Genomic DNA, 23,394 nt, shown 5'->3' with positions numbered 1-23,394 from the left:
TTTCTCTCGCTCTCTCGTTGTACTACTGTACTAAATGTCCTAAAAGAACGAATTAGTACCCTTCTGAGATCGTAATAGTTGGGAGCGATCTTTTCAGTGAACGAGCAGGCACAACTCTAGTGCGTAGGATGCTGGTTAGCTTGGTGCGAATACTTGTCACGGCTATTAAAATGCGTTTACTCCTAATGGAATAGTGCAACTTGCGCTTCCGCAGGCGGTATCAAAGCGTACTACTATACTATTAGAGTACGGTGTTCCTCTCAAAGACCCTCGAAGCATTAGTATTTTACCAAATAGAGTCATTATTCTTAACCTCCGACGCAAAAACGGCGGGGCGTGATGAGTTTGATGTGTCTGTCTGTCGGTGTGTGTCAATCTATGGCATCGTAGCTCCCAAACGGATGAACCGATTTAGATTTAGTCGGGGTTTTTTTCAAAATTTAATTATAATTTAAATTTATAGAACCGATCAACTTGAACGTTTCTCAAAGTTTGGTGGGCAGCAATGAATCAGACTAAATTTCGTAAGTTGTTTTTGGTTTGTTATAATCTTGCCGTATTGAGCATCTCGACGAATAAGCCATGGATCGTACTTTTCTTCGAACACGACTCATAAGAGTTTGCACCATCACGTCAGGATACCTCTTTGTCGCCAGGTCCACAGTTTTCGCCGCTCCTCCGCGGAATTAACCTTCCCGCCTCTCTTTTTAAGAAACCCTTTCATTATACTCCAATATTCCTCGATAGGCCGGAGTTCTAGGCAATTTAGTGGATAGCTATATTTCGGTACCACGGCTACACCATTTGCTTTGTACCACTCCATGACAGGTTTCGCGTAGTAACACCTGGCAAGGTCTGGCCAAAATAAAGGCCAGGAGTGGTGTTTCTTAATAAACGGAAGTAATCGCTTTTGTAAGCACTCTTTTTGATAGATGCTGCCGTTTATTGTTCCGGTAGTGACAAAAGAGCTGCTTCTTTTCCCGCAACTGCTAATTGCCTGCCAAACTAGGTATTTTTTTTTTTGAAACTTAGATCTTTTTATTTGACAGTCTTTGGGAGCCTCTGTGCTATTTTCTAAAACTCTTAGCCAGGGATTTCTTAGAAATCGAATTTTATGTAAGTTTCACCGTCCATCAGAACGCAATCAAATTTTGTTAATAAATTTACGTATAGTTTCTTAATCGAGTTTCTGCTGCTGATTTCTGTCTTACATTCCGATCCGGCACCAGATCGGAATTCTGTGCTTTAAAACTTCTTAGCCCAGCAGGCCTAGCACATGATGGCCGCGGGAGTATGTCGCCGCGAGATAGATGCCACGTCTTCTTCTAACTGTATTAATGACATAAGGACGGGTAGTCTATCTCGCGGCGACATACTCCCGCGGCCATCATGTGCTAGGCCTACTGCTCTACGTTTCACTTTTTGAACATACGATTGGGGCATCTTTACTTTTTAGCCACGTCACGAGTTAACATCATACAATTTGAAGCAAATATCCTTAAGATGCGTTCCTTCTTTTTTTTATCCTTTATACCCTGCAACCCACCAATTCCTGGCCTTCGCTCTAAAGTTAGGCGTTCCCAAAACCTTTTCAATACGCAACAAACAGTGGATTGTGGAAATTTTAATCTTTTACCCACATCCCTGTAGCTGAGTTTTGGATTTTTTGTGTTTTCGTGCAAAATAAGTTCACGTTGTTTCAGTTGCCTATTCGATATCGCTACATAAATAAATCTTTCACAAAAGTAACTGATATATTTAAAAACTATACTTTTTTACGATTTAAATGGCATCATTAAAATTTCTATACCTTTAATTACAACGAAGTAGCAAATGAATTTATATGCCTCAGTTTTGGCGTGTTCAACCTTTAGGACCTGAGGGCCGATTTTTGAATGTCGATCATGCGATTTCTTGAATTTTGTCCAATTATATCTCCACTTCTAGCGATTTAAATTCTACTAACAGAATCGAATGAGTTGTCATCACCACTAGATTTTAAATTACTAGCCTTCCTTTTTCAAAAAACAGCAGAACGTCGTTTTCCAGACTTTCGAACGGTTATCTCACGCAGTTTAGTTATAATACTTCACAATCACATACATTATTTATCGCACGTACATTTAAATTTTAAAGCTCGGCCGCACATGCACGTTTTGAGAGCGTAAGCGGAGTGTTGGCGGAGCGTTAGCGGAGCGCAATGATAGCGGTGCGCCGGACGGACGCCGGCGGGAACTTAAGAGCGCGGATTGCGCGCGGATTGCGAGCGGAATGCGCGCTGAAGCTAACGCTAGCGACGCTAGGCTATCAAAACGCTTTATGTGTGGCGGACGCTTAGGGATGAAACGCCATCCCATGTGCAGATGCACGCCTCCTTGCCTATCTTTAAATGGTCCGTATTATTATGGCCATTTAACCGAACGGAAATATTAAACAGAATTTAAAGTCACAAAAGCTAGCCAATAAATTTCACAAGTAGGTAAATTAATTTAATAAATAAACACACGTCAATTTTGCCATTCAACCTTTCGGAATATTAAAAACCTTAATTGAATTTGCTAATTCCGTGTCTGACAATTTAATAAAAATTCACAAGTTTGATTAATAAAATTCATAACAAGATAAATTCCGCAATATAAAACTGCCTACCAAATATTAATAAAACGTAAAGTGTGTCAAGTTAAAGCATATTTTTCTGACAACATAAATAATTATCACTGGATATATCAAAATATATCAAAATAAAGACTATAAAGTCAAGTTTCATGTTTATAGTGGCTTTAATAAACTCGACATTTTCGTATGAATTATGGTTTTAATATATGTTCTCCATTAAACACGACGGGCATAATTTAATATAATAAATTTGGCGAATCTTATTTTAAGCGGGTGTGGATTTTTGACGCCATAATATACATAAATCATATTTTATTCTATTCGCAAAACGGTATTTTCACAACTATATGTATTTTGTATGATGTTTGCTGATTTGTTTGTCAGGTTCCTTGTAAAATTTGATGTTTAAATTTGATAACAACGTTACTCAGATTGAAATAATCTAGGTACTCATAACTAAGTGTCCGACAAAAGTAGTGATTGCATAATGAACGAAGTATTTCTATTTATATAAATACTAGCTTTTGCCCGCGGCTTCGCTCGCGTTAGAAAGTGACAAAAATTAGCCTATGTCACTCTCCATCCCTACAACTATCTCTACTTAAAAATCACGTCATTTCGTCGCTGCGTTTTGCCGTGAAAGACGGACAAACAAATAGACACACACACTTTCCCATTTATAATATTAGTATGGATCTTCACAGGCCCCGTAGCCAAATGGCATTTCTGCGACGCGAAACGAAATCGAAACGCCGCAGAAAGGTAGCCTGGCTCTGTCACGTCAATACTCAAGAGCAATAGAGATAGATAGCTACGAAAGAGATATTTTCGTTTCACACAGTTTTAAGTTTCTCAACAAACCCATTGACAATATCATTTTAAAACATGACGCCGTGGGTTCAATGAAGAAACCCTGACGATTTCATAAACTACGGAACCTTACTAGATCAATAAACCTCTTTCATACAAAATAAATTAATACTAATCTCTATGAGTAAGTCAAACTCATATATTTCCTCCCATTGCCAACCTTTCATCAAAATGCGTTCAAAAATAACTATTACCACATTGTTGATAGGTCTTCACTAACATTGAAAGTGATCAGGCCCCGTAGCCAAATGGCATGCGACGCGAAACGAAAACGAAACGCCGCGAAAGGTAGTCTGGCTCTGTCACACCAATACGCAAGAGCGATAGAGATAGATATCTACGAGCGTTTCGTTTCTTGAGCGTTTGTGCCGTTCGGCTACGTACACTGATGAGCTAGGAGCTGCTTAATCGGTAAGAAATTTTAATAAACGACTGATTAAGATTGAGTTAGATTAATTCACACGATTTCATAAGTAACAGCTCAATTTATTGTATTGCCCAATCACAGAAGTCAATGGCCTCATTTACTGTTCATATGTCAATCGTGAATTGGTAGGTAAGATGTGTTTTTGCGAGTTTCGATGAGCTAGGAATTTTAATGATTCCTCGCTTATTTTTAGGGTTCCGCAACCAAAATTCTGTCACTAAAACAGAATATGTCGAACCGTCGGTCTATCTGTGTTTCACAGATATTTCAATGTACGTGGCCAAATGGCACAAACGCTCACGAAACGAAACGCCATAGATATCTATCTCTATCGCTCTTGCGTACCTATTGGTGCGACAGAGCCTGACTACCTTTCGGCGGCGCTTCGTTTTCGTTTCGCGTTGGAGAAATACCATTCGGCTACGGCACCAAAACGACAATCGTTGACGCTAGACGCCGATCAAAACGCAGTCTGGCTCTGTGGCGCCAAAATGAAAGAGCGTTTGAGATAGCTATTAGCTACGATAGCGATATTATCCTAAGCGTGTGTGCATTTGGCCTTCGAGAGTTTAAAGTAACAATAAAGGATTTTTTGGAACATAAATGGATTTTGATAGTCGCTGTTTAGTTTACCAGGTTTTCATATTTTGCATTGTACTTAAGCACTGTCATATATATTTCAAGGAGCCATTCCATCCATGAAACTAAAGAGGTAAACAAAAATATATATTTTTCGTAAAATAACGTAGGCAAGCTATAATTAAGGTCTAGGTATCGCTTATAAAAGAACAGGTTCTTATGTCGCAGGGAAATGGCCAAAACAAGTTTTAACATTTCCCTAAACAAATTTAGGGAAATGATAAAGTCTCAACTGGTGATTTGATCAAATGTCCGAACTGGTTTCGTGAAATGACAAAGCCAAGAATCTAATATAACCAATTAGATTTATTAGACTCTTGCCTTTGTGACTTGATTTGATTGAATCCTTAACTAGATTAGTGAAATGGTAAAATTGAATCCGTTTTTAAGAGTTTTTGGTTTTCTATAAATAAGAAAAAAAAAGAATAAGTGAAGAAACAAAGCTAAAAATGATTCATTTCAAATTATTTTCATATTTATTAAAAAAAATTGTCTTTTCACTGAACTTGTTTAGCGAAATGATAAAACTAGTTGACTTTATAAGCTCGTTTCGTCAACTTACTGACGTGGTTCAGGGATTTTATCAAATCCCTAAACAAATCTAGTGAAATGACAAAACGTGGCGTGTCTGTTGGTCGATTTTGTGATTTTACTAAACCGAGTAAGGGATTTAGTCAAATGACTGAAATTTTCTAGAGAAATGATAAAATGGATTCGCCATTTTGACATCCTGCGTGATTTGATCATATCCCTTAGTGATTTGATGAAATCGCTGTTTTGGCCATTTCCCTGCGACATATACATAGTTTAAAGCTACGGAACCCCCATTATCCGTTGCCCGGCATTCACTTGGCCGGTTTTTTATTTTCTCACGAGAAGCTTGGCCGCCAGGGAAGTAAGAGCACCCTTCCGCCTGAGAAAAACATACAACTCTCTTTTGCGTTGTTTTCAAATTGCACAATAAGTTTATGATGTGAAATTGCGACCTTCCGTTCTAGTCTGTACGATTTTCTTTTTAATTACTACGTTTATCGTTTATTATTTATTTCTTAGAATTCACTTTCGACGGGGGTACCTAAGTGTGATCAAGCCATGGCAGCCATGCCTATTTTTCTATGTAGGTTATAATAGCCGTTCTATTAGGAGTTTTCCGAACATCTAATTCTACATGACTGTTGTTAATTTTTATTTAACGGATTCAATATTTCTATATTGTTTTGTTTGTGTAACGACAAGTTAAAGTGTTTCTGTAGCCTATTTGCTAACTAAATTATGTTTTATTGCAGGACAAACTAATTTTCTTAGTAACGTCATCGTTAAATTTGTAACATTTCGTAAAGATGTCAATAAAATATAAATCGATGTTGGTAAATTGACCCACCCTGTGCAATGCATTGTATATTTATTTATGACAAATCACGATTATGCATCACGAGCGCACGTACGGTGTCTTTAGAGCGTAATGATCCATCGATCACTGCGCGGTATTGATCTAATACAGATATACATAAAATATATACGATGATGATGATGAATAATTTACTACTATTCCTTTATTGCACGAAACACATAAAAATAAATAATTAATTTGATAGGTAACAAACAAATTAGGTACGGAAAACATATACAAACTAAATGTAAGCTACAAAATTGGTCATCGGGTGTAGAAAACTAGTATTATTTTAAAAATAACTCCCTGTTTAATTTATTCAAAGTTAAGATAAAATTGAAAAAATATAGAATAAACACTGTTACCGAAAACGTGGTCAATATGGTCATCCTATATAATTGTTCTCATAGGCACATGAAGTAAGCAAAAACATATTGTTTACACTGAATTACGATACGTCAAGTGCCAAAACTATGCTTGTTTATCCATTTGACAATGACAAGTTATTTACCTACTCAAATTATGTTATTTGTAAATATGACTATAAACTCATAAATACGGAGTAGAGTGACAACTATTAGAGGATAAATAAAATTTAAACATTCGAATTCTGATGAAACTAGCTAAGCTCGCGATAAATTTAAAATTGCGGAATGCTCCATATAAATTTTTACCCATTTACGTTATTACAAAGAAACGAAAAAGTAACCTATGTCACTCCACTCCATCCCTTCAAAATATCTCCACTTAAAACTAACCGTCTTTATGTGACTAATACATTTGAAAATAGATGTGATCTATATCGCAGACAGATACTGTCGCGGTTATCGCGCTTTGATGAGGTCCAAAAAAGCCAGTGTGACCATTAAGCAACGGAATGGCATCATATCTCTCAGGACAGGAGCGAACGGCGAAGTCTAGTGTCGGCCAAGATTCACTTCGAGCTTCGTATCGCTGAGCCAACGTTATTTACGCAGTAAAGCTGTGTTTCCACTTAGTGTTCTGTACAGTTTTGAGCGAGCATTCGTTCGTTTGTGCACCGATAATAACGATTCAGAATCAAGTTAAAAAAAAGTGTTTTCAGCTGCGCACGAATGAACGAATGCTCGCTCAGAACTGTTAACTCGAGGCTAACCCACTAGTTTATATGGAATTTGACATTTGACAGCCCACTAACCTTGAGTTAAGGGAGTGGTGCAAAAGGCCCTAAGCTGTGCCCTAAGCGAAAATGCAGCTGTATGGAAGTCAAGTATTTTTATTAGCGCACTAACGAACGAATGCTCACTCAGAACTGTTCAGAACACTAAGTGAAAACGCAGCTTAAGTATTTCAGTTTTGATGTCAAGTGTACTTTATAAATTGGATTGCTTTTAGTAAGTAGTCGGCTCATAAAACTGCATGCGGCGTAGTCGCAGAAACGGTAAATCGTCCGTAAATTCAGCGTTTAAACGTCGTTTTATAGTGCTTACGTTTCCTCTGGTTTATGGCTCAAGTACTGGAGCACTGAACCAAGTGGTTCGCAGACGTTTGTGGGTACCTATTAGTCGTAAATTAAGTGGAAAGTATAGTAGGATTTTTGTTCGTCGTCGTATTTTCGTGGTGGAGTGACGTGAGGAACTCTTCACCAGTGCTTTCCACTGCACTCGATCCTGGGGCCCAGTGCAAGTGTATGCTGGCCTGTAATTTTTTTTATTTGAGGAAAACGTGGAAACCCGAAATACCAGAAGGGTTGGAGGCACGTTGCTGGTTTTTGAGGCGGGTGTACACTCTTTTCTTGAAGGTAAGAAACCGTCATATCGGTCGTCGTTTCGGCCCGGAAATACCGCAGGCGACAGTTCATTCCACAGTTATCGTGGTTTCTGTTAGACGTTATTCTGGGGGCCCAACCTTTCTAGGGTCAATCATCAATCATCATCAGGATTTTTATAGGGTCATAGCACTGCCTTTAAAGGTGGATGGACTATGTGAGAGAGGAAATGAAACGAAAGAAAGTGAGTCGTGTACGCTACGCAAAAGTTGTTATTTTTATCATCTTTTGTATTTCTTGTATGCCATAATGAAGTAAATTAAATTAAAAAAAATTGTCGCTGAGCGTTTACAGGAAACACTAAAAAATATTAGCAAATTTTGCCTCCCATTATTTTAAAGCTAAAAAAAAACTATAAAAAAAAAAATAATTCTGTTTAGGTTTATATCGTCACTACTTTTAAAAAATCTCGTATCTCACGCTGTTCCTCAAAGTTAAAACGCAGTAAGTGAAGTAAGTCTATATGCATTCCATACATACTTACTACAATTTTCTTTTCATTGACAGACGAAGATACAAGTTTTTTTAAAAGTAGTGACGATATAATATTTTAGTTAGAGGAGTAATTACTACCCATTGATTAAATTATCTACTTATAATTTAATATACGATAATACTCCTATAACAATAGCATAAAATAAAGATTCTCCCGGTGTCGAGTTTATCTAGATTAATAACGCATCTGCACTTACAACTTTAACTACAACTCATTTACAAAAGGAGTGCTGATACGCCGCACGCAATGTAGATATATTTTTATTGAATTTACGGCTCAAGTTACAAGAAAGATAATGACATACATAATTATAATGAGTCAATTACAAGTTTCCACAAGTAAATAGGTAAGAAGTATAGTTAGACGGTGCTCGTGGGCATTGCGAGAGATTTTAGCCACATTGCTGAGGCCAAAAGAAAAGAAAAAAAAATGAAACAAATGAGGAAATATTGCCTAAAAAAATTTTTATTTTTTTTATTTTTTAATGTATTTTTAAATAAAAAGTAAATGTTATTCATAAGGTTGGTACTTCAAATGAGTTTTGACTAGGGTTGCAAATATTTAGAAAATTTTATATTTAGAAAAAAAACCATGGTGCTCGGTTTTTTTCATGTTTTTTTTCAAAATTCTGAAAAAAAAACATTTGGTTTTTTTTTTTCTATTTACAATCCTATGTAGTTTTGACGTTTAAATAACAAAACATTTTTTAATGGTTTTTAGTTTTCACTTTTTGACAGCTATCAATGAAGATAGTGAGACTAATCTCCATAATGGCACCAACGTCGTTAAAAAAGCCTTTTATACTCAATAAAAATAAGATTTTTTTTTCCATTGATAATAATAACTCTGAAACTAGGAGAAATCCAGAAAAGTATAATAATGAATATGACATTTTAGTTTTAAAATATCGTATCGTATCATATATTATACATATTATTATAAGTTGCGAGCATTTCAATTAAGAATAAAAAGCTTTCTTAAGTTTTTAAAGCGAGATAACCGATGAGAACATTCATTAATACGTATTAATTAATATTCCCATCGGTACACAAAAAAGTGGTATTACTTAAACGCCTCAATTAATCTGGTTAAAGATTCTATTGATCCTAGTTCGGATACTAATCACTTCACCGGTAATACTATAGGTATATGGTGTTTTAGATAAAAAGCTACCTCCAGCTTCTTTCAGATTTAAATTTAAGATGTATTTTCTCAATTATGTACAATTCAATTGAAGCAATTTTGGTATTTAATTTCTATTTTAACCCCGACACATAAACGACGTGGTTTTATAAAACTGACGTGTCTGTTTGTCTGTGGCGTTGTAAAGTGAGTTTTTTTTTGTGTGAAAGCTGAATTAGTCGGGATTGTTGTTAGCCATGTTTGAAGGAAATCGGTCTACTATGTCGGGGGTTTTTTCAAAATTTCAATTTTGTGGTTAGGTTATGGTGGTTAAGTAAGAGGCAATTGATTACAATGAGAAAAAATACAACCAGTTTTCATGTTCGTTCAACAAGTTTTTTGGTTAAAATAGCGCCTACGTGCTCTTTGGTTCAAACAACAAGCTACTTGTCATTTGAATCGGCAATATATTTGAATCAACAAGTCGATTTTATAAAAACAACCTGACACATATTGTTTTAAACATACGTTTGGCTGATTCAAACGGATAAACCGCAACAAGTCGAACTTGTTAAATTCACAATGCAAATTTCTCTCAGTGTAGGAATATTAAAACTAATGCATAAATGCACCAATTTCGATGCAGGTACTGATTTAATATGATTGTTATATTCAAGCATCTTCTAGCTTTCAATTGAAGGCATTTTTTAGACTCTTCTATTCATTCATTAATCTTAACAGAATTGAGAAGAAGTGGTCAACGTTCCTCCTGTATGTGTTTTAAGGTATGTTATGAAAAATCTTGCCTTTTCTCAGATTTTCTTATGAAACCGTAAGTATTTTTATATACAACGTCGGTGGCAAACAGGCATACGGTCCGCCTGATAGAAAGCGGTCACCTTAACCTACGGACGCCTGCAACTCAAGGGGTGTCACAAGCGCGTTGCCGACCCATTAGAAACTAGTATTTTTTTAAAATGACCGTTGAAAATGACTATTAGTCCTAGTTAGGATGCTAATCATCGCGAATGGTGTACAGCATGAACTCGTCTCATAAACTGCCCAAGTAACAATTTCTGGTCCTATAGTGGTCGCGAGCACCAAATTAAATCACATTAAATGGTCCTATAAATAGTCTATATTGGTACTGTAGAGCCGATTTGGCGCAATTATGCAGCCATTTAGTGATATAATAGGGCTATAGAAGTATCATCCGTGACGTTTAAGGTCTATAATGGTGATGTGATGATGACTATTGTGCTAATTTGTTGACATAGAGGACACAGTAACGCTATTATAGTATCAATTTATGCTATAGTAGCATCTGAGATTCCGTTATACAGGTTTTTTGTTCTGTAATAGCAGTTGCCGTCCCTTTTAATGCGAATGAATGAAATTTCTAAAATAATTTAATGTGTGTAATATTTAACAAAAACTGTTCTAAACGAGGAACTTTATGAAAAGTGGCGTGTGAACTTGTGAAGTTTAGTGTCAATCAAAATAATTTGGATTTCGTATAATTCCATCATTACTGCAAAAAGGTATGCGATGGAAATTTTACCGTTAAAAGAATATTAGTTTAATGGAGTATTTTAAGTGCGCCCTCGATTTATACCTGTTTTGAATAAAATAAATAAATATAATTTAATACAATAAAATTATTGGCACCATATTTTCTACTATGGATCCAAGAAGTAAAACATACGCTTTTATAGTTCGACTATGTCACTTATCATACGCATTCACTGCCATAAGCCCGCCATTGTGGATTCCATTAGGGTTGCATGAGACTTCAACTATGATCCAGTTTAACTTATAAGTTCTTTATATAGAAAACAATACTTGTTTTCAATGTTTTACTATAGAAAGATCTTCTAAACAGTTTTTTTTTTATAAAACATATAGTAAACTCAGCTATAACGCTATTGTGTTTTAAAAGAGATACCGAAACCATTATTCCACAGTTCTGTGATATAAAAGAGTCATTGTGACGTATACGGCGATGAGATATAAAAGGCATTAGAAAACGACTATTAACGCTTTTCAAAGCTATATAAACGTATCCTGAAAACTTCATTATACAGCAAAATAGCTCTATAATGGTATTCATATCACTACTACAGTGTTAAATACTGTAGCAGTGTTTTCCAAAGCCACTATATCCCAAAATAGTGGTATAGTTAGGTTTTAATTTCTGTTAAAATACGACTACTAAAAATACTATAAGCGGCTTGTTGGGAACCTTAATAGCGCAAATTGATAGCATAACAGTGATTCCTAACACTATTATACAATAATATTGTTCTTTAGTAGGTTATTTGATCCTGTTATAGACCAGGCCTATAGCGGCTCTATAAAATGGTGATATAAACGTTTACATCACTTCCTAATAACACCTTTTAGCTGTATAACACAACAACTATAGCGGCTTGTCGGGAACCTTAATAGCGCAAATTGATTGCATAACAGTGATTTCTAACACCATTATATAATAATATTGTTCTATAGTAGTCATATTTGATCCTGTTATACACCAGGCCTATAGCGGCTCTATAAAATGGTGATATAAACGTTTACATCACTTCCTAATAACACCTTTTAGCTGTATAACGCAACAACTATAGCGGCTTGTCGGGAACCTTAATAGCGCAAATTGATTGCATAACAGTGATTTCTAACACCATTATATAATAATATTGTTCTATAGTAGTCATATTTGATCCTGTTATAGACCAGGCCTATAGCGGCTCTATAAAATGGTGATATAAACGTTTATATCACTTCCTAATAACACCTTTTAGCTGTATAACGCAACAACTATAGCGGCTTGTCGGGAACCTTAATAGCGCAAATTGATTGCATAGCAGTGATTCCTAACACTATTATACAATAATATAGATCTATAGTAGTCATATTTGACCCTATTATAGACCAGGCCTATAGCGGCTCTATAAAATGGTGATATAAACGTTTACATCACTTCCTAATAACACCTTTTAGCGGTATAAGCTTATAGAGCTAAAAGGTGTTACTGGAGGCTTTTATACGACAGGCGGTTACGCCGAAAACCTTTATACGACATCTATAGTAGCTTTTGGCGTCGAAAACCAAAATTATAGCACTAAAATGTTACTTGGGTGCAAGGTGGGTTCGTTTCACCGGCGCGCACGCCGCCAGTCTCGCTACGGCCGTCCCCGTTCGCGCACGCGCGTTGCTCCCGATCAGTGGCCTGTGACAGTGACATGGTTTTGTGCTTTGAACGGATTTAGTTACGTTGTTTTTATTTACAGGTAAGTTTTTTTTTTTTGTAGGGTAGGTAATTTTTTTTTTAATGTTATGAGATGTGTCTTACGTTGGAAGATCTTAAGATTCTACAGTATCTGCGTATCGTGCGCGCATTTAAATTATTTAGAAATCCAAGTCGTCACTTGCAAAAAAATGCACGAAATCGGCGGAGCGGCGCGCCGGCAGATGCGCGGTGCCTGGAAGAGCCTGAGAAAGTGTGAAAATGCACTTATCTGGTTTTGCCATTTGGCGTATGAGCGTCACGGTATTATGGGAATCAAATTTATGATGATTTAATGTACCTGCTCTGCATCTGACGATGTAACTGCAAATTTAATGTAAATTGAAAAATGCCGGTCTGAGATGGAAATTGGGTTAACGATGAATCGTAATGCAAATAAAATAGCGCGGAAAGTTTAAATTATGTTTTAACTACCTACATCATTTAATTTTGAAGAAAGTACCTACCATAATCATGAACCAATATAAAAATAGTATATAGAATGCTCGTCGTTATAATTTCATATAAATATTTCCAATTTGCAACACGCACATAGAATAAATGTGGGATGTGGTTGAATAAATTTATTTGTTTACCGAAACGTAAAAATATCCTATTTGGTATTTAAAAAAAAGGATTATAAAATAGTTTTATATTTATTTGTTAAATAAAAAGATATAATTCATCAATATAAAAAAAAACGGTTGAAATGACATGACTTCATAAAATGTAAAGAGTAAAAACCTACTGTAATCAAGTGAATAAATATGTAGCTTATTTAAATATGTTAGCAAAATAAATTGAAATATTTATTTTGAGATTTTTCATACTTAATTTGTTATGCTTTAAGCAACACAACTATTTACAGTTTAATCTTATCTCGTTTTTTAATTAATTTTTCTAATAAATGCCGTTTGCCTAGCCTAGTTAAGTAAATAAAAAAATGTTAAATAATATTTTAAATGACACCTATTTTCACTTTATCTACTTAGTGCGACCTAGTAGGTAGTAGTGGTCGGTTATTTGTCTTAGATTTTATGAAAATTTTAATTTATTTTAATTCTGCGGAATAAAAATAAAATAAACTATTATTTTTCTCATTGCACACATACATATATAAATATAGAAATCTCGAAAACCATGACATTTTTATTAAGGTTAAATTCGCTTAATATGATAGCTAATGAATTTGTCCTGTCACCCGTTTTCGTTATGGCGTTGGTTTTAGAGACACCCTGTACGTACCTGTAGTTTATTAATCTGTAGTACCTATAGTCCAGCCATACTCAAAGTGTGCTCCGCGGAGCCCTAGGGCTCCGCAAAACCTCTCTGGGGGCTCCGTCTGAATTTTGGTTGACTGATATGCGATTTCAACTCTCTTCCATAAAACCTTGCTATAAACTATTTTTTTTTATTTATTTAATTTAAGGGTTCCGTCAGATATTTTGCTTTCCAAAAGGGTTCCATGAAAAAATAAGTTTGAGAACCATCATAGTCCATCATAATATTATGTAAGTTTACGTGATTTTTGGTCTACCTCTTTGTGTGGAAGTGGTTTGTCACGATCGTAGTAACTCGTAGATCGTGGAAATCTGTGATCTCTGCCTACCCCTCTTCTGGGAAACAGGCGTGATTGTATGTATGTTTCTGTGGCTGCGCAGGCGCATCCAGCGGTGATAAGTCCGTCCGCTCGAGTATGTTAGTAGCGCGAGTGAGAGTTTGAATGTGTATCGACCCGCCATTAATACGTATTATTAACGGCTTTGCACCACAATGAGAGCGGTGTATAGGATTATTGTAAATAGAGGTGTTATATAGATTTGGCATTGCCTGGCTCACAAAATCATAACTTACCTATATTGACCGGGACAAATACTTGTGATTACCTTTTTGATTTTTTCGAGCCGATATTTCGACGCATACTGTAACTGATGTATAATGATCGCGGGAAACTCGAGAGTTTGATACATACATAATAAATTCATCTATTGAAGTTTTTTTTAATGGAAAATATAGTAAAAATTACAATAGCTAATAACTAAACACTAATAACAATAAAAACTTAAAACTATCCAAATAAACTATTCCCTGTCGTTCCCGGTGCAAAAGTGCCCATGACGCTCGCAGCATTTCCGCGTTGAATACCTATAAGTCAAATGAAAATAACCGTGAATCATTCAAGACTCAAAAAATCATAACTGTTTATGTATTTATTTTCATGTAGAATTGTAGATACAACAAGTGCGGAAGAACGACTTTTATGCGCTCATTTTCACAAACATATAATATTGGTTAAAAATCAGAGTCAGTACCTTAGGTAATATACTGTATCTTACCTACACACAACACACAATAAAAATTCGGTCTACAAAAAATAAACATTGAAACTTTAAAACCGTTTCCAATTAATTCAAGTTTATATTTTTTAATCGTTTCATGCCAGAATTAATTAGTGTGAAAACTTATTCGTACTTAAAGAAGTTTTTCAATTTAATAACTATACAATATGGACTAAGTAAGTTAAAATGAACCCTCCGAGAAATAAAAAAATAAAGGAAAATTCAATCCATATACATACATATTATATATATATATAAAATTATTTTCTATATGCTATAAGTCTCTTATGGATAACTATACATATAGGAGCCTAATCTCTCTAATTTGATTTACTACGAGTCATAATTTAATGGTCGACTGACGGACGCAAATGATGTTATAACTAGGTAGGTACTAATGTCAAACTTTGACACCATTGTAACTAAACTTGCACCCGTCAGCCGGTCGGTAACGTTGTTACGGGGACAGTCTCTCGAGATCCCATGTAATAAGTACCTATACGAGCATTTCTATTTTTTCGCCACTTTTATAAAATGCGATATTTTTGAAAAAAAAAATGGTATTTCTGCTCAGAATCACTAGCTTCTTCAATTCTAGTAGTTAAAAAAATTGTCCCATACGATTTTTCTTATTTTGTTACCATTTTCCATACATGTTGTGTGGGGGAAACAAAAGGGGAAAGTAACAAAAATGTATGGAAATTCTGGGACACTTTTTGTCTCCCAGTGAGATTGAAAGTACTCGTGATTCTGAGTACAATTGACCTAAAATTCCCTAAAAAAATAAAAATAAAAAAATGGTAAAAAAAAAGAAATGCTCATACAGTGTGTTACTATCATGCGGACATTTATTGAAAACTGATAATAATACATTTGTAATCGTTTGCGTATATTAGCAATTTTCTGAAATCCGCACATTCAATCCTACTGCGCTGCGTGCACTTTGCTTTTGTCATACTCTCATCGCTAATACATGAACTTGCCTTTACTTGTTAGGTCTCTGTAAGTACGTTGCTGGCGATTATTTTTTTGTTACAAAGTTTATGAAGTCAAGTTTCTTTTAGCGAATAAATATCTGTTTTACTGTCATTGATTAAATTATTATATGAGAAAATATTTTTATGGATAAAAATAAATGTTCCCTCTTTATATTTCCATTGACATTAATGTAATTACAAGTAAAAACATTTTAATTAAAGAAATTACTCTCTTTGATGTTGGTCCTTCGAGCCGGATCCTTAGCACATTTCTAAAATCTTCCTCTAATAAAGATACTTTTATTTCTTGTCTTTCACGATGACACTCAGACTTGTGGATTTTAACCTTTAATAGTATTATATTTATTTATTTATTTATTTATTTAACCTTTATTGCACAACATAAAGTACAAATGGCGAACTTAATGCCTTAAGGCATTCTCTACCAGTCAACCATTGGACCAAACAGAAACTTACAATTATATTATGAGTCAAGATGCTAGCCACCGTTAATGAAACGATTTATTTAACTGAGAATGTTGTGCAAGGCCTGACGGCACAGCCACGACATTGGTCTAAGCGCGACAGCGGTGAGCGGCAGCCATACGTGCGAATGAAAAGTCCCATCGCTGTGTCTCGCTTCAATGTATGGCCGCCGCTCACCGCTGTCGCGCTTAGACCAATATGGCTGAGCCGTGAGTGGCCGCTCGGAGCGGAGCGTTCGGCGGAAACTATGCCCTATGCAGCGTCGACTCAGGACACTCGTATAGTATGAATTTTCTGAGATGAACGTTTCGCTTTTGCCGTAATCTGTTAAACAAAGGCCTTTGTTTCTATTATTCACGGCGGCTAGCTCCCGTTTCCACAGCACGTGCTAAAGTCTCAGTGTAGTTAAAAAGCAAACTATCATGTCAATAAGGTTCAAATTTATTAAACAGTTTGCAGTATGCAGGTAACTTTTTTTGAAGATGACAAAACGTGTTATCTCCGAAAGGGCTTTTTATGGATTTGAACCTTATTACTCTCATGATAGTTGCTTTTTTTACTACACTGAGACTATAGCACGTGCCGTTTAAACGGGAGCTAGCCGCCGTGAACAATAGACACAAAGGCCTTTGTTTAACAGATTACGGCTAAAGCGAAAAGTTCATCTCAGAAAATTCATACTATACTAGCTTCAATTGTTTGACATATACGCCGCACGTCCCGCCTCGCTGTACACCCAATATGAGCATGCCCTCAGGCCTTATACTAAAGCTTGCTCACACATGCGCGTTTTGAGTGCGTAGGCGGAGCGTTAGCGGAGCGGAATGATAGCGGTGCGCCGGACGAACGCTGGCGTTGCGCCCAGGGGATGCCGACGGGAATCACGGGAACTAACGAGCGCGGATTGCGAGCGGAATGCGAGCGGATTGCAAGCATCCGCTAACGCTACGCTATCAAAACGCTTTATGTGTGGCGGAGGCTTTAGGAATTACTAACGTTTAGTTACTTACGCGGAAGATGCGTTTGGATTGCGACTCTCGCGAACAATGTTAAATGACATTATGTAAGTATTTAAATGCTTGTTTAATTATGTCTGGCAATTTGAATAAAACCTTAGTTATTTTAACTGGTTACTTACCGCATGAGAGTTAAAATAACAAACATTTGTGTGATATTAATATTCTTACTTGAACAAGGAAAATGTATTATCAATAAAATTAAATAAGTAGGTAAAAAAAAATACGTTTAGAAAGTTAAAAAAGGTATGTTTCCAGTTATTTATCTTAAATCAAAGGTTTTACCCTAAAGTGCTTTTAAACAAAAGGAAATAGGTAAATTACAGCAATCGTAAATAGTTTATAAGGTTATTGAATTAAAGTGTAAATCAGATTGTCACCAACACAAGTAATCGTACACTCTTAACCAAGGATGATTTATGTATAGGATTGACAATGTTCATACTTAATGGGATAAGTTCGCCTTTGTACAAATGATGTGTGTGTTCTTTTTTTCTTTAAGTACTGTGTGTGTTCTTATCTTTGTACAATAAAGTGTATTACTACTACTACTACTACTTACTAAGAATCGTACCTCAATTTCTTAGCGCCACCTATTAAATACTATTGAATACACTGATGATGCCTACATTTTTTTCAAAATGTCTATTGACGTGATATCATGATATTAAAATAAATAAATATGTCAATTGTTCTTATAAAAAATAAAAACATGCAAAAATATTTGGGGAAAATATGATTTTTGCCACTTTCAGGCTAAATAGCTAAATAGTGCCTTGTTTTATCCCTAAAAGGCCCCATATATTTCAGGGGTACACTTTTTTGTATGGGCTTGTCAGTCCCGGTATATACGTCCTTGCTCTTAACAAATAAACAGATGACAGCTCAACTTCTCAACGTCTCTGGCTATCTTTTTAATGCAGCCAATGATTTTACTTTAACACGGTACAATCGTCGTTAAAGGTGTTAAAAAGGCGCTGGGCTCCTTTTTGACCCCCTTCATATTAGTTGTGACGTGTTAGATTATAATTATAAGAAAATGAAGTCTCATCGATGTGATACAATTTAGCACATATTAATGAAAATTCTGGTTTGAATTACCTATCTCAAGTTTGATCACAACTGTGAAATCACTCATGTACTATGAAAAAAAGTAAGGCATATGAGGGTAGATTATCCTATCTACTGTAAAGATTTTGTTTATTCAATTATGTATTTATTTAGTCCCTTTGTGTGTTAAAAAACAAAATAAGGTCATATAATTATTAGACTTATATTGACCGCGGTCCGGGAAATAAACCGTGATTAAGTTTTTTATTTTTGTCAAGATATTTCGAATATAAGTCTAATGTAAATTATGTCAATTAATTTTAAAATGAACCTCGTAGCTGTTACTAAGTAAAATAAAGTCACATACCTATTAAGTACCTCCTTTTTCTTAGAAAATACCTCGTTTCAATTTTACGAAGTCAGGTGCGCATATTTTTCACATTTTAGCACCCACATCTACATATTTAGTGCTCGACTGTACACAAATAGTTTACCGCATAGATTATCGGTCGCAAATCAATGTGGGACGGTGGTAAGGGAAAAAGGAGAAAAAAGGGGATAGGCAGGACAAACGCGAGTCGGAGTTGCCCGTTGAGGGCTCCGCAGCCTTTCTATGTAACGACGTGGCTTGCGTGGGCGACGGTCGCGCGATGGTCGCGCGACGGCGATGCGACGCAAACGAAATCAAACCTTATCGATATGGAAGTAGACGATGCGATGAGACGCGACGGCGACGGTCGCGCGACCGTCGCCCACGCAAGACATGGCGTAAAATTGTATTTTAATAAGATTTTTTCTTTATACTTTTGGTATATGATATTTATCAAATAACGCCTTTCTGGGTCAATACGTACCACAAGTATATGACTATGTATATAAATAAATAAATACCTAAATAAATATTATAGGACATTCTTACACAGATTGACTGAGGCCCACGGTAAGCTCAAGAAGGCTTGTGTTGTGGGTACTCAGACAACGATATATATAATATATAAATACTTATATACATAGAAAACATCCATGACACAGGAACAAATATCTGTGCTCATCACACAAATAAATGCCCTTACCGGGATTCGAACCCGGGACCGCGGCGCAGCAGGCAGGGTCACTACCGACTGCGCCAGACCGGTCGTCATATATGTTCATTTTGATTCACTGTAGTTTCGAAATATTTTTCGAAAAGATACTTACGTACGTTAAGAAACTTTTCCAAAAAATAATAGTGTTTTTAACATTAAGTTAAGTTAGTTTCATTTTATTGTACCAAAAATTATATGAATTAATATGAAATCAAAGGTTAATTAATATGAATTTTAATTTTATGCTGAGTCGGGACCATTTCGTGGTAACTTATATGTTTAATTTCTTTTATTTGCTGTTTCTGTTTTCTTACTTGTGTATTTTGTAGTTATCACGAATAAATAATTGATTGATTGATTGATTGATGAAATCAAAGGCGAACTTAACTCTCTACGGGGTTTCTTTCATAATGATAGTTTCGTTGTTTGATCTTTTCACAGCTTCATGGGACTTGATCGATCGTTCATACATAATTATTTCCACGAGTTCCTGAGATAAAAACAGACGTACAAAAAGTGACCCTATAGACATATATATTTCTGATACTTATCATTAAAGTCTGCATACGTTATTTTTAATTCATTTCTATGCTTTTGATGTACGGAACCCTAAAAGGGGAAAAAATCAAACACCCGAGCGGAAGGTCCGGTTTTGCGGCCGCGGGCATTAGTTGCCCTTAATAAGGGTGAGGAAGGACTCCTAGATAACTCCTAGGTTATTTTAGAATGCGAACCTGTTTCCTGAGGGTTATCTAGGTTGACATGTTTATTTTCAGATCTAGTGTATCAGGGACATAATTATGTTGTTGCGGTTAAGTTGATAAATTTCGAGAAAAGGAAAGTTCTAGTTTGTTATCCGTTTTCTGAAATTGAGTTATCAGAATTTATAAACTTAGTGAATATAGTAGAATTAGTAGGATCACATCAGTCAGTTTAAGTTTTTTGTCCTGGCTCCTATTGCCTCTCTATATTTTTTTCTTCAATTTCAAGCACAAACTTTTTCAATTTCAACATAACTTATGTGTTGATGAATTGTACTTTATTGTACAAAACACAAATATGACACAGGATAGACAGTACAAAGGCGAACTTATCCCTTTAAGAGATTTCTTCCAGCTAACCTAATTGCTACCTCAAATAAAGCTAAAACACTATGCACTTATGCACGCATCCTTTAAAAAAAAAGTAACCGACAACGGAGGTCAATTTTCGAAAAGCCCAAAATAAATACTCAAACGGCTCCCTAAAAACCACTTTCCAACTCCTTTATTGACGTAAGAAAGATCAAATTTCTCTTAATACTTATCCGATAAGACAATCCCGCTTTTAAAAGTGTTTAATGTAAAAAGGTTCGGGTAATTTACCAAGATCATGGCCACTTTCCTTTTTAATGTGAATCCATTTGATAGTTACGTAATGATAAAGGCAAGCCATTCGAACGTACACCAACATCGACATCAGAATGATATCCGAATTCGATTTGACGTTCCAAATTTTTCTCGGAAACAGAGAAATCTATCGGAAATATTCTCGGTACATTCCGGAAATGTTCTCTAGGAAATAAAACCTTTTTGTTGCAAACTCGACTAATAGGTACTTATATTTAATCGATTCGTAAAAGAAATAATAAGACAAACCATAGAAATTTGAACGCAAATACTTTGTAATTTTTGGTTACAAACCGGCAGTAAAACCTCACAAAATCGCCTAAACACGTTACATTATTGAAGTAAAGAAAAGAAAATATTGAAATTTCCATTTAAAAAAAAATTGCTAGTCTGAGAGAACGTTAGTGAAAAAAGTTTCTGGAAATTTCTTCTTCAAAGAATTCTCAGAAACGAGTAAATTTTCATTAGCGCATCACTATATCTGAAAGATGTTATTTAGCCATCTTGCGTCCCGCTTGCGTGAATACAGCTACGAGAAAACACGAGCGAAATGCACTAAACTTGCACGATATCCAAATGTCATCCTTCAGATGTCCTAATGTTATCAGTCTGTTCGAATTGGCTGGGAAGTTTAAGAGGAAAACTATATTGGGGACGTTGACAAACTGTGCGTTGGCTTATCAGTTCCTCTGAGTGCAGTGATGCACTAAACCCTCACCCGGTTACCCTCATCTGGCAGAATAATTTTAGTCCGAAACACACTTCGCATAACATGTTTCGCAGAAACACTCAGTCGAATGGTAATTTTGCAGAAAACTTAGTTGGCATTATTACTACCACGCATAAGATACATTTGTCAGAATATAATATTACATTAGCAGAATTATTACTCGCTATCAGAAAAGAAAAACTGCCCCAGAGTCACCGTTAGGTACGACGACGAGCGAAGCGAGGAGGAGTGTTAGGTACCTTGCATCCCCAACACATCCAACTCGCTATCAAATAGCAAATTACAACTTTATGCCGCCTAAATATTATGCACAAATATTATCTGCAAATGTATTGTTCGACTAGAAGACTATTATGCTCATCCACATTATGACAACAGACGATTCGGTATTACAAAAATCTGCGAAATGATTTGTGCCAAAGCATATTCTGCGTAAGGTGTTTCTGCCAAACTTGACTCCTGCCAAGAACTATTATACGAATCAAATATATGCGTAAAAAGTTTCTGCCAGATAATAGTGAACCGTTACTTAAACAGATATGCGCTTTAATTCGTAGATCTAAAATAGTTGATTCGCTTTGCAATATCCATACTAATATTATAAATGGGAAAGTGTGTGTGTCTATTTGTTTGTGAGAGACCAATTGACGTGATTTTTAAAGTGGAGATAGTTGAAGGGATGGAGAGTCAGGCAACTTTTTGTCTCTTTCTAACGCGCGCGAAGCTGGTAGCTAGTATTGATATACAAGAGTAAGTAGAAACATAGTAAAGATAATTTTAGTAATCTTCTTTAAATATACATTCTTGATTTTGTGCAATATGTTACAGTGGCCAGCACTAAATTCTAGTTTTATTTATTGTAAAATACTTTCATACTGATTTTTGTTACGCCGTGGCTTGTATGGGCGACGGTCGCGCGATGGTCGCGCGACGGCGATGCGACGCATACGAAATCAAACCTTATCGATATGGAAGTATGAGACGCGACGGCGACGGTCGCGCGACGGTCGCACGACCGTCGCCCACGCAAGACACGGCGTAATAACAAACTGAACGAGGATTGACCAGTCACACTTGGTAGAAAGTGAAGACAGAGCCTTAGATTGTGTTCACCTGTTCATTACAGTTTGGCAAAAATAAATGGAACTAATTATTTTCATCATAGCGACAGTAAAAGCTCGGCCATACATGCGCGTTTTGATAGCGTAGGCGGAGCGCAACGATAGCGGTGCGCCCAGCGGACCGGACGCCGGCAGGAACTAACGAGCGCGGATTGCGAGCGGAATGCGCGTGGATTGCGAGCGGAACGCCTGCGTTCCGCCGGCGCACCGCTATCATTGCGCTCCGCTGACGCTACGCTATCAAAACGCTTTATGTGTGGCGGAGGCTTAACTGTTCTCATACAGAAGGTACAAAATAGTGCCACATGCAAAGCGGTTTACATCGACGGTGGCGCCCCTATTGTTTTCTATTATTTTTTTGCCAGGCTGTTGTAAGTTTAACTCGTGCTTTAAAGAGACTTGGGTCATATTTGTTTTATAAAGCAAAAAAAAACTACAACACGTCAATGATTATTTTTAACAGCAACTCGCAAAATTGTAACTGTCGCAAGGTACAGTGACCGACATCTATTTGTTCTTTTGTTTAAAAAACGGCTAACTGAATGTGTG

The 23,394-nt window shown here is 36.0% G+C and overlaps 1 protein-coding gene across 3 annotated transcripts in view; it reads left to right on the top strand.

The window, feature by feature from the left end:
• The first annotated feature begins 12,556 nt into the window (after positions 1-12,556).
• Positions 12,557-23,394, top strand: part of LOC125229548 (serine proteinase stubble-like) — a 303,951-nt gene continuing 293,113 nt past the window's right edge. For all 3 annotated transcript variants that reach the window (XM_048134415.1, XM_048134414.1, XM_048134413.1), the window contains exon 1: positions 12,557-12,657. The gene's annotated coding sequence lies outside the window, so the exon portion shown is untranslated. The remainder of the gene's footprint in view (positions 12,658-23,394) is intronic.

Source organism: Leguminivora glycinivorella, chromosome 9 (assembly GCF_023078275.1).
Source record: "Leguminivora glycinivorella isolate SPB_JAAS2020 chromosome 9, LegGlyc_1.1, whole genome shotgun sequence".
Taxonomy (NCBI): domain Eukaryota; kingdom Metazoa; phylum Arthropoda; class Insecta; order Lepidoptera; family Tortricidae; genus Leguminivora; species Leguminivora glycinivorella.
This window is presented reverse-complemented; position numbering and strand designations above follow the sequence as displayed.